At 42.6% G+C, this 12203-nt stretch overlaps 1 protein-coding gene and 1 pseudogene across 3 annotated transcripts in view; both read left to right on the forward strand.

Annotated features, from left to right (window-relative positions):
• The window catches only part of GTF2IRD2B (GTF2I repeat domain containing 2B), a 100945-nt gene that overhangs the window by 19304 nt on the left and 69438 nt on the right, over positions 1 to 12203 (forward strand). The window contains exon 1 of one of the 3 annotated variants that reach the window (XM_037815408.1): positions 5231 to 5657. The exons of the other annotated variants lie outside the window; for them this stretch is intronic. The gene's annotated coding sequence lies outside the window, so the exon portion shown is untranslated. Of the gene's footprint in view, positions 1 to 5230; positions 5658 to 12203 lie in introns of those variants that run through there. 3 annotated transcript variants of the gene reach the window in all.
• On the forward strand, positions 5783 to 10177 carry LOC119518000 (annotated as a pseudogene).

The raw sequence follows: 12203 nt of genomic DNA on the forward strand, positions 1-12203 counted from the left end.
CAAAACATCCCTGCATTTGAAGTCTATTTTATCTGAGATTAATATTGCTACACCTGCTTTCTTTTGGCTGTAGCTTGCATGAAATATTTTTTTCCCATCCTTTCACTTTCAATTTCTTTGTGTCCCTGTGTCTAAGATGAGTCTCTTGTATGCAACATATTGATGGTTCATTTTTTTTGATCCATTCTGCGAATCTATATCTTTTAATTGGGGAGTTTAATCCATTTACATTCAACGTTAAAACCGTGAAGGCATTTCTTGAATCGGCCATCTTATCCTTTGGATTATGTTTGCCATATTTTTCCCTCTCTCTATTAATATCCTTTATTGTACCCATACCGAATCTCTTTAGTACTGAACCTTTCTCCAAGTCTCTCTGTCCTGTCTTTGTTTCTCTGTCTGTAGGGCTCCCTTTAGTATCTCCAGTAGGGCAGGTCTCTTGTTAGCAAATTCTCTCAGCATTTCTTTGTCTGTGAAAAATTTAAGCTCTCCCTCAAATTTGAAGGAGAGCTTTGCTGGATAAAGTATTCTTGGCTGGAAATTCCTCTCTCTCAGAATTTTAAATATATCGTGCCATTGCCTTCTCGCCTCCATGGTGGCTGCTGAGTAGTCACTACTTAGTCTTATGCTGTTTCCTTTGTATGTGGTGAATTGCTTTTCTCTTGCTGCTTTCAGAACTTGCTCCTTCTCTTCTATGTTTGACAGTGTGATCAGTATATGTCTCGGAGTGGGTTTTTTTGGATTTATTCTATTTGGAGTTCGCTGAGCATTTATGATTTGTGTATTTATGTTGTTTAGAAGATTTGGGAAGTTTTCCCCAACAATTTCTTTGAATACTCTTCCTAGACCTTTACCCTTTTCTTCCCCTTCTGGGACACCAATGAGTCTTATATTCGGACGCTTCATATTATCTATCATATCCCTGAGGTCCATTTCGAGTTTTTCAATTTTTTTCCCCATTCTTTCTTTTATGCTTTCATTTTCCATTCTGTCATCTTCCAGGTCACTGATTCGTTGTTCAACTTCCTCTAGTCTTGTACTATGAGTGTCCAGAATCTTTTTAATTTGGTCAACAGTTTCTTTAATTTCCATAAGATCATCCATTTTTTTATTTAGTCTTGCAATGTCTTCTTTATGCTCTTCTAGGGTCTTCTTGATTTCCTTCATATCCCGTACTAGGGTCTCATTGTTCATCTTTAGTTCTTTGAGTAGCTGCTCTAGGTGTGTCTCTTCTGGTCTTTTGATTTGGGTGCTTGGGCTTGGGTTATCCATATCGTCTGGTTTTTTCATATGCTTTATAATTTTCTGTTGTTTTTGGCCTCGTGGCATTTGCTGTCCTTGATAGGGTTCTTTTAGGGTTTGTAGACCAGTTGAAGTCCTTATCTCTAATTTATCAGATCTACAGCTTCGTGGAGTACACTTTCTCTAACTAACCAGCAGGTGGCGTCCACGAGCCACCTGTTCTCCACAAGCCAGATCTCCCCTGCTTAGCCTTTTTGGTGAGTGGGGGAGTGAGTCTTGTGGGGCCCAATTGGTGTCCCAAGCTGGCGGGTGTAGTTGGTGTTGCCTGCCCTGTATGTGGGGCGTGTTTCTGGGCAGTCGGGGAGGGGGGGTGGCCCTAACAATCAAATCTCCCTGATGATCCTAGAGTTTTAAAGCTACTGCAATAGTCTAATCCTTCAGTTCAGTCCTGCCACAGTTTGTCTCTGCCACTGACCCACAAGTCTTTGGTATTGGCGTATGGCTCCTGAGACTTGCAAGTGGGCCCCTCTTCCAGGCTGTGCACCCCGGGTCCTCTGTTGAGGGATGACTGTGCTATGTCACAGGTGAGTGCCGTCCCCCCAGGGCAGTTCTGGGCTGCTGGGCTGTGTTGGGAGGCTCCCAGTCTGCTCAAATGATGGCTGAATGGGGCTCTGTTAATTCACACTGCTCCCCCTTCCCAGCTCTGGGACATTCAGCTGAGGTTGCAGGGAAGGCTAATGTCCACGCCCAGTTTTGTGGTGTGTGCCTGTTATTTGAAGCACTTCCGTCACACTGGGTTGTCTGGGGCAGGTCTGGGCTATGGGGCTGGCGATGGGCAGGAGTGTTTCCTGTCCACCAGGATGGTGGCTGTGAGCGGACACCCCCCTTTTCTTGGGAAGTTGTGTTGTTTAGTGAATTTTCTCAGCCACTGGATTATTGCCTTTTGTCTCAGAGCTCTCTTATTTCTGCTCTTGACTTGACGTGCCCAAATTTCAATTCTTTGAAGCTTTCTGTATTGAGCTTCTTAGAGTAATTGTTTTAGAAAAAGCAAAAAGGATTTAAAAAAAAAAAAAAAAAAAAAAAAAAAAAAAAAAAAAAAAACACGGCCCTCCTCAGAGATCTAATGGGTTATTGAAATGCTAATAGACAAAGCAACCAGGGCCATTAAGGAAAGGTGCCCTGGGCAGAGAGATCAGCCTTGCTTCGGGATTTGCATATGCGCCTCAAGGCCTGATCTCCGCCCTTCCCCTTTCTGTGTTCACCAGAACTCCAAAAATCCTCTGCTTTTACTTTGGAGCTTCTCGTGTTGTTTTCCTTCTATGCCCGTCTCCTCTCTGCTGGGCTGGCTGCTCTCAGAGTCTCTGGTGTCTGGCCTCAGTCTATCTATGGTTGGAGTCTGAATCAGTAGAATGAGTTTCCGATGAGAGCAGCCACTGCAATTCTCCCTTCTCCTTCCTGGAGCTGACAGCCCCTCCTCCCCCGGGACTGAGCCTGGCAGGGAGGGGCGCGGGTCCCCTGGCCGCAAAAACTTACAGATTTCGCTGATCTCAGCAGTTCCACGTTTTCATGAGTGTTGTATGAAGTATGCCCAAAGACAGATTGCTCTGTGGTGTCCAGTCCACGCAGTTCCTGGCTTTTTACCTACTTTCCTGGAGGAGTAACTAAAACATACAGCTCACCAGTCTGCCATCTTGCCCCGCCTCCCCAGAAGCTTTACTCTTATTCTGAGATGGAGAGTTATTCAGTATTTTCTTAGGGAGGAATGAATGAGTTATACTTGACAGGATTCTTCTAGCTGAGGTGTTGAGAATAGGCTGAATCAGGGAGACAAATTAAGAGGTAAATGCAAGAGATGATGGTGGCTTGGACTATTAGTTGGGGTGGTGAGAAAGTGGTAGAATCTGGGAGAAGTTAGATTTGACTGGGATGCCTGAAGGATTAGTGTAGGGTGGGAGAAGTAGTAAAGGATGATTCTAAGATTTTGGGCCTGAGTAACTGAAAGAATGGAGTTGGAGTAATAGGGGAAGACTTCAGGAGGAACTGAGGAGGAGATAGAACATATTCCACTTGAGAGCCCTATTCATCCTCCAAGTGAAGATTTCAAAGCAGTCTGTTGGCTGTACAGATTTGGAGGTCAGAGGAATGGTCAAGGATGGAGATAAATATTGAGACTCAAATGGCATTTAAATGGTGGTCTATCGATACAATGGATTATTGTTCGGCATTAAAAGAGAATGAAGTTCCGATGCATGCAACAACATGGATGAACCTTGAAGACATCATGTAGAGTGAAATAAGCCAGACGCAAAAGGACAAACATTGTATGTTCTCACTGAAATGAAATAATTAGAATAAGCAAACTCATAAGAGTCAGGAGCTAGAATATAGGTTACCAGGGGCTGGGTGGGGGTAGGGAATGGGGAATTAATGCTAAATTGCACGGGATTTCTACTTGCATTGATTGTAAAATTTTGGTGTGGATGGTGGTGATGGTAGCACATTACAAATGAAATTAACAGCATTGAATTATATATGTGAATGTGATTAAAGGGGGAAATTTTAGGTCATATATTTTTCTAGACTAGAAGATAAAACATATAGGACTGTACAACACTGTGAACCCTAGTGTAAACAATGGACTATGGTTAATATGGTACAATTATAAAAATATTCTTTCATGAATTATAACATGTATACTAATGCAAGGCGTTAATAAAAGAGTGGTATATGGGAACTCTATATATTTTATGCATGATATTTCTGTAAACCTACAACTTCTGCAACAAAGTATTTAATTTAAAAACAAGGCATTTAAATGGTATTTAAAGCTCTGAAACTGAATGAGATCATCTAAGGAGTGAGAGAAGACAGCAAAGAGGTCTAAGACTGAACCCTGGAGCACTGCACTACATAAAGATTGGGATGGGGTGAGTGGAGGCACCAGCTACAGGATGAAGAACAGCAACCAGAAATGGAGAAAAGCCACTCAGTGTGGAGTGTCAGAAGCCCAGAAGCATTTATGAGAGGGTGCAGTGATCAGTTAAGTACAATACCAATAGGTCAAATAATTCATGGACTGAAAAATGACCATTGGATTTAGCAATGTGGAGGTTCTTGTGACCTTGGAAATGACAATTTTAGTGAAGTGGTAGGGGAAAGATTAGAATGGAATGAGTTCAAGACAGAATGGTTTCAGTTCTTTCAAACCAGTCTGATTATGTTCTATTTTGACATTTTTAACAAAAGGGTTCAAAACACAGAAAGTCTTATAGAAGATTTTTAGGCAGGTTAGAATACTGTTTCCAGGTTTAAGAAGACAAACTTGAGAATTTCACAGGTGGAACACTCACTGTTTGGGGCAACAAAATAACATGATGGAAATATTTCCAAACATCCTTTTTAAAAAGGTTGTTCAAAAAGGTGCTTTCTCAACTCTTTGTTGTATCTTTACTTTGAAAGGACAGATCGTTTTTGGGTTTGGGTTTTTTTCTGACAGTGTCCACTAGGAAGCATTTTTAAGATAGCCACTTCTAGAAAAATATCAGCAAATTTGGAACACTTGCCTTTCTGCAAAAGAAAATTTGTATTATAACATCTATAACTTTGAAACCAGTTAAGTCTGAAGAGGAAAGGGAGAAGAAGGAAATGGCTCCTTCTACTTTGTAATGCTATTATTTCTCAAAAATATGAAGAAAGAAGGCAAAATGTGTTAAAATCTGGGCAATGGGTAAATTGTTTCTATTATCCTATGAATTCTCTTTTTGGCATCAAGTAATTTGTAATTTAGTCAAATTAAATAACACTGCTGTTGCCTGCAACTCTCTCCTCGAGGGCCGAGTGCCCACACCATCTGATGACCAGCTCATGATTGGCTGGCGATGTCACTGACCCAAAAAAAGGATCCGGACATGATGTTGCAGTTTTTAACAATGACTTTAAAGCAGATTCACGGGTTGAGTTGAGTTGTGATGTAACTGCCTGAAAGATACAAACTGCAATCATACAAAAATATAATAGTAAAAGCAGTGCCCAGGGATGAGAAAGGACACGTGCCAGCTACTCCTCAAAAAACTGCGGCTGGATAAAGCACGTCTGGCCTTTAGCAGAATGGGACGCAGAGCCTCAACACAAATTCAGTGTGCAGCTAAATCGGATTCGACAGCACCGGAAGCGGCAACTCCCACTTGGGGCGCTGCGGACACACGAGCCGAGGCTCCCCTCCAGGAAGCAAACAAAAAGCAAAAAAAGAAAAAGGAAAAAGAAAGGAAGGAAGGAAAAGAAAAAGGAGGGCTAGCGGAGAGCCGGGGCCCTGCTCTCCCTCGCCCCGGCGCCGGGCTCCCGGTCGGCGCTGCCCGGCGGCCCACCCCTCGGATCCCGCGGCCGGTCCGGCGCTGCCTGCAGGCGGCCGTCCCCAGGTGCGTCCCCCCCGTCCCCGCCGCAGCCTCAGCCGCCATTAGGGGTGTGCTTTTCTCAGAACATTCCCCTCCCGAGGGCCGAGAAGAAGGGGAAGCTTGGGGACGCCGCCCGCCAGGCCAGAGGCATGACGGGAGGTGGCCCTCGGCCGCCCGGCCGCCGTGTTCAACGCCAGACAGGCGGGCCCCCGAACCCCTTCCCCGCGGGCAGGACCGGAGAAGTGGGGGTGGGGCGGGAAAACCCTGCCGTGGGGCGACGGCTGCACGTACGGAACGCACACCCCTCTCCTTTCTGATTGGCTGGGCGGTCGCGGTGGGGGCGGGTGTTTACTGGCTCGCGGCTCTCTGGGGCCAGGTGCGTGTGGGCTCGCGCTCTGACTGGTGTACTGGGTCTCGTGCTGCGTGCGGACGGGCTTGATTGGTTAGGTGAGGGGGCGGGGACGCCGTTGTTGCCGGGTAACTGCGCCCCAGCTCCTCCCCCCAAACGTCGCGCGTTTTCGGGCGGTGCTTCGCGTGGGTTGTGTTGTGGGTCTAGTCAGCGCGCCGTTTTGTGGTGGCCTGTTTGTTGGCAGGAAACTAATGTCGAGTCCAGAAAAAAGCCTCTGCCCCGGAGAAGCAGTCCGTTGAGATTTGCCCTGCATGATTCTGGCGTAGAGTTGAAGGGGGAAAAAGGCTGCGCTGTTGTCGGCCACAAGCTTTGCTTTTTGCTTTGTTTTTAAACAACATGTTTCTTGGACTATGCCAACCACCACCAATGTCTAATTCCAAAACATATTAACCATTGTCCATTCCCCAAAAAAGTATCCCATACTGTTAGCAGTCGCTCCCTGTGCCCTTTTCCCAGAAGCCGTGGCAACCACTAATCTCTTGTTTCTGTGGATTTGCTTATTCTGAACATTTCATATAAATGGAGTCATGCAATATGTCGTCTTTTTTGCCTGATTTCTTTGACTCAATATAATGTTTTCAAGGTTCATGGATGTTATAGCGCATAGCAGTGAAGCAGGCTAGAATAGCGATCCAGGGGTTCGGGACTAGGATTGCAAATGAGCCAATCCTGAACCACCCTGAAGGACCACTCAAGGGAGTGCAAGCCCTAATTTGCATATCTGTGGACCAATCAAAATGGCCTTTAAATGAACTACTCATAAATCACCCTTAGCTGATACCTCATTCAACCACAGTGCAATCCCTTATTTGCATAAAAATCAGCCAATCCTGAACCACCAAGAATTTAAGCCCTACCCATCTAACCAGTAAAAGGCCAAGACCGAACTTAACTGGGGTTGACTCTTTCCAGTTTGTCTGTGCGTACATTTTTTTGTGTGAACATTTTTTTGTGTGTACTATCGTGAGCTGTAAAACTGTCCAAGCTGTAAAACTCTAAGCTGTAACTCTGAGGTGTAGCCTGCTAGGGGCTGTCTCTTTGCTTGGAGGCTCCTGCTTGGTGGTGCTCTCTGTAACATGTCAGCTCTCTGTAACATCTCAAATAAAGCCTTGCTGTCACCTTGCCACTGACCTGACCCATCTTTGAATTCCTTCTCCATGAGACTGTGAATTTGGAGTAAAACTCTCTGCTCCAGTAGGAGCCTGGCATTATCCAGTGAGCCGGTAGCAGTAGTACTTCAGTCTTTTTTACCATCCTATAATATTCCATTGTACTCTTCTATTGTAAGAATACAGCACACTTGTATCTGTTCATTCACTGATGGGCATTTTGGTTCTTTCCACTTTTTGGCAATTACGAATAATGCTATGAACCTTCCTGTGCAAGTTTTTGCATGGACATGAGGTTTCAATTCTCTTTGGATACATACCTAGGAGTGGGGTTGGTGGGCACAGCTTTGCTTTTTAAGAAAAAAAGAAAGTTCTAGTTTTGTACTGGTGATTTGAAGTCACCAGAGGTCCCAATATGAGGCCATAAATTATCCAGTTAGATTGCAGTTACTCACAACTGCAGGAGAACTGAGTGGCCAGCTCGGCCGGCAGTGGACCTCCTTTGACGCCAGGTCACAGCTGGTGTTAACCTGCAGTGGATTTGGTGTGAGTCACCGTTCTTCCTGCTGTCGGTTGTTTAGCCCCAGAGGTCTGCATCTTCCCCCATGAGATCTTCCCTGGCTCTCACAGGCTGTAGGACTTAGAAGCAATGCTCTCTCTTCCCTCTTCCTTCCCAGTTGTTCTCTCTGCATTCCCACGTGTCCTGAACCACGTCAAGGGTGTCTATATCTGGCTTCCTCTCTGCCTTTCTCACCTGCATTTCTGCTTTGTATAAGTGGGTCTGTCTCACCTGAGAGTGCAGGAGCTGGATTTTATTCACCGTTGCTTTCCCCCTCCCCTTCCTTTCAGCAGGGTAAGCTTTTACATAGCAGGTGCTCAATAAATGTTTGTTGCGTGGTGTGGGCTTGAATAGGTACATTCACTGAAGGCCTGGGCTGAGCTGTGGAGAAGGTGTCATCTCAGGAACTTGTTAATTAAAATCAAGGCCTCAGAGACCTGAAAATTTAACCTTTGCAAAAAAAACAAAAACAAAAACCACCTAGAGACAGTTTAAAAAATAAACCAGTCCTCTCAGGATTTCAGAGATTTAGTAAATGGGATGAATGACATTCCAAATGATGAAAAGTTGTAAGTGATGGATGTGAATTCTGGATGGAGAATGGGCAACCTATTTCTGTAAAGGGTCACATAGGAAATATTTTTGGCTTTGGGGTTATGTGGCCTCCATCATAATTATGCAACTCTGCCTTTGTAGCAGGAAAGCAGTCTCAGACAGTATGTAAACAAACGAGCAGGGCTGTATGCCAATGTTATTTACAAAAATAGATGTTGAACTGGATTTGGCCCACAGACTGCAAACTGCAGACCCCTGTTCTAAATGTTTGCTTTTTCATTACTAAAATACTAAATTAAAACAATGAGAAAATCCTCAAGGATTTCTGGGAAAACTAGATGAAATTCTAGGGTTTTTTAGTTTACCATCTCCAGTTTTAAAAGTGCAAAAAAATAAGTACTATGTAAAATCTGCAACCCAAATGAATTTTGCTGGTGCTTTAGATGTGAGTAGAAAAGGAAGTAATCATCATATAAGCTTTGGGGGATGTTACTCTGTGGTACAAGCTCTTGTCAGCTTTCTTAGCTTTAATAGAATGCAGTGGATTTTTCTCACGAGTGTGTTCTTGGAATGGGAAACACCGCAATAGCTTATGGACATGTTCCATTGTTTGTGATGATCTGTTAATGCCTGATGTGTTCCAAATCATGAAATATAAAAGACTTATTTCCTGTCCCCATCACTTGTAACTTAAAGGATGCAAACAAAGCACAATAATTGTGAAACACTTTTTATTATTATTGCTGGAGGCACAGTTGATGCCAACTGACATAACTAACTTTTTTTGAGTTCCACCTAGTTCTTTTCTGCCTAATTTATTCTCTGTTGGAAACTGGAGATTTTGACATCTTAGTCTTCTTAATGATTACTGTGGTATATTTAACATCAAATGATATTTTTATCACGGGCTCTAGCAGATGTCAATCAATTTAATTTTGTGTCTTAGAAGAGGCCTTTGTTGAAACTTTCTCTATGAAAAGAATTGAAGGAAACAGAAAATACACAGGAGGTGTACCATAGCTACATACAGCTGATGAGATTTTAACCGTGGTTGATCTTCAAAAGCAAAAAGAGAGAGGTTCCACCCCAAGATGAGTGAGACCCTTCAGGGCTCTGTCCCCCTACAGAAACTTTGATTCAGGTTACACAAACAGTATAAACCCACATCGCAACGATAAACCCAAATAGACCCACATTGCACCATGTTATAGGTAACCTGTCAAATGCCACAGATAAACCAGGATTCTGAAGGCCGCAAGAGAGAAGCAATGTGTCACATGCACAGGAGCCTCAATAAGATTAAGTGCTGATTTCTCATCAGAAACACGGAAGCAGAAGGCAGTGAGATGACATATTTAAAGGCTGGAAGCAAAAAACTACCAACCAAGAATTCTATATCCGGGAAAACTGTCTTTCAAAAATGAGGGAGAGTCCAGCCTCCAATGGAATAATGGTGATCTGGAGCCCTCTTCCCAAGAATATGAAAGTGACGACTCTTATGAAGTGTTGGATTTAACTGAGCATGCAGGAAAACACCACTGATAGAATTGAGTGTTTGGCCACAGTTCCAGACCTACGGTAGAAAAATACTCAGTGGCCGCTCAGATTGTAATGGGCAGAGTGACTGGCTGATGTGCTGGATTTTTGTTCCAGAAAGTTGGAAAACTTGCAACAACTGCAGTAGGTAGTGGCTTTCTTCTTCAGATTGCCAGTCACAGTGGCTCTGTGTGAATTGATTGGAAGAGAGTTGAAAAATATGTAAACAAAGCAAAAAGACAGGTGAAGAAACGAGCAAATAAAGCAGCACCGGAAATCAACAATATAATTGAAGAAGCAACAGAATTTGTCAAACAGAACATTGTGCTATCCAGTGGGATTTGTGGGAGGCTTTTTGCTAGGCCTTGCATTTTAAGGACGAACGTTCTGTATCATCGTGGATTCACCTGTGACAAGGACAGTGCTGGCAACAAGGTGGTCTATCATCAGTACGTGCCACCGAGTTCTCCAGGGCAAGGAAAAACAACTAGCTGGACCCTGCTGAACTCACAGCTTATCATTTAGCCTTCTGAAGCTTGACAAACTAGTATCTGCTGTAAATTAACTGTGTGGTATGTGTATAATAGTATTCCTCAGCAAAACATGGCTTACTTTCATCATTTCTAGAAAATATGCATTTGTTTAGAAATTAACCTATAAAAATATCAATGAAGTAGATATGGAGAGAGAAAAAAATCTGTTTGTTGGACTTATTCTCCAATAATATATTGCCTTCTTTTTACTTAAATAAAATGTTCTTCATTGTGCTTTTGTAGGATTGTGCTAGTAATTAATAATTTGTATTATAGCTTCAACAATAGGGCTGACTTTTTTGTAAGAAATGTTTGCATTAAACTGAAAAACTGTAATGCCCTTTTCTGGAAAGATTTAGAGATAACAATTATTAAAGTTATTAAAGAGACTCTACTGATATAATTTAATACCAATTTTTACTTTTGTTTTTCTGTTTAGGTTTCAATATACTTATTTTTGCCTGCAGCTCTTACTTTGCTTAAATAATAACTGCAATAAACAGTTCCAAAGAAGGCCCTTCCAAGCCAAAAAAAAAAAAAAAGGGGGAGATTAAGACATTCCCAGATAAACACAAGCTGAGGAAGTCCGTCACCACTAGACCAATCCTGCAAGAGATGCTAAAGAGAGCTCTGCAGGTTGAAAGGAAAGGACAATAGACAACAGATCAAAGCCCCACGAAGAAATAAAGGTCCTAGTGAGGGTGGGGTCAACAACATGGGTAAATACCAGTGCCAGGGCTGTTGTGTGTTTAGTTTGTAACTCCACTTTTTACGTCTTACTGCATCTAAAAGGAAAATGCGTAAAATGGAATGATAAATCTGTGGTTTGGGACTCATAATGTATAAACATGTAATTTGTGACAAGAACAACATAAAGGTGAGGGGACAGGGGTGTATAGGAACACAGTTTGTATATACTATCGAAGTTAAGTTGGTATCAAAGCAAACAAGATTGTTACAGATTTAGGATGCTATGTTTAAGTCATGGAAACTACAAAGAAAATATCAGAGAATGTGCAAGCTCCTAGAACAGAAATTAGAGTACAGGTCGCCAGGGGCAAGGGGCAGGGGGAACCCGGAGTTAATGCAAAATAGATGCATGGTTTCTGTTTGGAAGAGGGAAAAGTTTTAGTAATGGAAGCTGATGAGTGTACCACAACCTAACAAATGTGATTCATCCCACTGAATGGTTTGCTTGGGAGTGACTGAGCTGGCAAAGATTATGTTGTATATATGTTCCCACAGTTTAAAAAAAAAAAAAAAACAAAGAGAAAATAAAGAGACCGTGACCATTAAATGCAATATATGATCCTGGACAGAATCTAACAAGCGAGGAGTGAAGGCTCAAAAGGACATTACTGGGACATAAGAAAAAAATGGAATATAGACTCTAAGCTTTATATCAATGTTAAATTTCTGGAACTTGAGAACTACACATAAGTGAATTTCCTTGTTTTTAGGAAATGTACCTGGCAGTATTAAGTGTTCATGAAGCAGAATGTATACGACCTGCACTCAAGTGTTCAGAAAATGGATTGACAGACAGACAGATAAATGCACAGATAGATGGGTAGATAGATGTACTGATAGAATAATGGGAAGAAAGCTAAAATGTGCAGCAAATGTGGCAAAATGTTAAAATTGGTGAATCTGGATATCGGGGAGTGGAATATGTTGGAGTTCTCTTTAAGGGGTTTGTAGTACTGTTGTAATTGTTCTGTAAGTTTGAAAGCATTAGAAAATAAAAAGTTAAATAAAGAAAGAGAGGGAGAGAAATAGTCGTAAATGCCTTAGGCACTCCCTGTCATCCCACTTCATAATGATCCGTCTTAGGAGCAAGCAAGAGCTGGGAGCCTGGGATATGACATT

The sequence above is a fragment of the Choloepus didactylus genome, chromosome 21 (assembly GCF_015220235.1).
Source record: "Choloepus didactylus isolate mChoDid1 chromosome 21, mChoDid1.pri, whole genome shotgun sequence".
In the NCBI taxonomy this organism is placed as follows: Eukaryota; Metazoa; Chordata; class Mammalia; order Pilosa; family Megalonychidae; genus Choloepus; species Choloepus didactylus.